Genomic DNA, 2,149 nt, shown 5'->3' on the forward strand with positions numbered 1-2,149 from the left:
ATATACGACTGAACTTAAGTCTGAAAATATTGAAATTTATTTTGAAAAAAAAAAACCGTACGGATCGCTTCATGTTTCTTGTTCATGTCTGCAGCTTTGCTAACTGAAATTTTAGATCGATTGCGTCTTTGCAGCTACTCCGACAATCGCCACGGATTGCATTATAATTTATACTACGTCAATATGATAAAACCATAGATGTATTACAAGATATATTACATAGATATATTATTAAATATAGTATATCACACATTTTTTTTATCAAGTTATTTGTTGTTTGAGATTTGATCATTAAGATAATGAATTGAGGTATAACAATAAACCAAAATAGTTTATAATTTGAACATTTAAATTACAACAATATATAAAGTACCTATTATTTTAATAATTAATTAAGGTGGTATTTAAATATTCGAAGCACAAGCATATTTTTTTATGAGTTATTAAATAAAAGTCTTATTGTAAATAAATGTGATTACTACTTTTTAGATTTAACATAAAGGTATTTAGTTTCCAATGCATCACATTTACCGTACATCGACTATACCAACTAATAACTATAGTTTGTAAAATTCCAAGTTAAATCTTTTCTCTGAATACTGTCGAGCGCAAAAATTAATAATTAATATTTTATGTAATAATATTGAGTGCATTGGTTAGGTACATTTTAAGCTATTCGAGATTATTTAAAATTTAAAATTTCCTTATTTAATTTCCGATAGATATTCAATAATCAGCAGAGTGACTTTCCCAGCTTTATAAAATAATTTGATGTTTGATGTACGACGGCGTCACTTTAATTCGCGGTTCGACCACAAGCAGACGGCATAGTAATATTCATATATTTCTCAACATTTATAAAAACTAAAAATAAAAATTGTTGAATTTTGCTGGACATAAAAACTCCCGTGTACTGTACTACTGTAGTATGACTAGTATGTACAACACAATTCATATCTATTTAATTGTATAAATATGTTAGTATTCTGCGACCTGGATATGCCGTCGTCGTTTGTGCTATAAGCGTATTTTTTTGTGTTGCGCGCTCGGAAACAAAAAATATGCCCCTACTTTATCCGAGTAGCAAATTGTCTGTGACAATAAATTTTAATTTTGAGACTAAAAAGTAAAATATGTAAGCCCCAAAAGAATAAGTAATCAAACTTACGTATACTCTTCGTATATCGACTGTTCGGGGAATATATTATAGCTGCAAGGACATATCTGGAGTGCAGATGCCATATCGAGGAACTTCTTTCTTCATATAAACCCGAACGGAAAAAATCGAGATTTTTTATAAAAATTACTTGAGTAAAATTAAATATGTGAGCAAATGTTTATTGTTGCCTTACACATTTCTCTTTTGTTCAACGAAATTATTAGAATTGTGAATCGTCTCCGACGAATGACGACGATCGGCTTTTGCCATAGATGATAGATATAATATAATATGTTGTTATCAGTTTTCGAGTTTTTGAATTCTTTGGATGTCACGATACATTTTTTATTTCAGATTCCGAAACATAATATTATTCGGAGTGTTTAAATCTAAACAATTCAGAACATGGAACTCTAGGCCATTTGGATACACTACTGTCGTGAGTCCACTTTTTTGTCCGGCATCTCACAATATTGTTTTTAGTCTTAACGGTTAAACTATAACTTAATATAAAACTCTAGAAGTGCCGAGACATGAAAAATATTCAAAATTAGGCTTTGAAATGTACAGAAGTAATAAAAAAATGGATACTTTAATTTAATCGTGAATATAATATTCTCTCTGGGTTCAGCATTAATATGTTATCAAACAATATTATTCTATAATAGTATGCAGTATTAACTATAAAATTGTGTGATTATATTTTACTACTACAGTATAGTGTAATAAATAATGTAATATTTATACAGCCGTGTAGGTACCTAACTGAGGCTCTCACATAAAGATAAGTGACGGTGGAAAAAACCTTATGGCCAAGGTTCAGGACTTGTAGCATTTGCATACCTTTTTTATTTATTGTAAAATGTAGCAGAGTGCGAAATAAATTCATACCAAATCTAAAATTTGAATGTTCATATTTTGCATAGTTCATACATTTTGCAGGAAACCGCTTATTTTTACGTTATTGTGCTTAATTTGCATATTTTAGAA

This window comes from Myzus persicae, unplaced genomic scaffold (assembly GCF_001856785.1).
Source record: "Myzus persicae strain clone G006 unplaced genomic scaffold, MPER_G0061.0, whole genome shotgun sequence".
Taxonomy (NCBI): Eukaryota; Metazoa; Arthropoda; class Insecta; order Hemiptera; family Aphididae; genus Myzus; species Myzus persicae.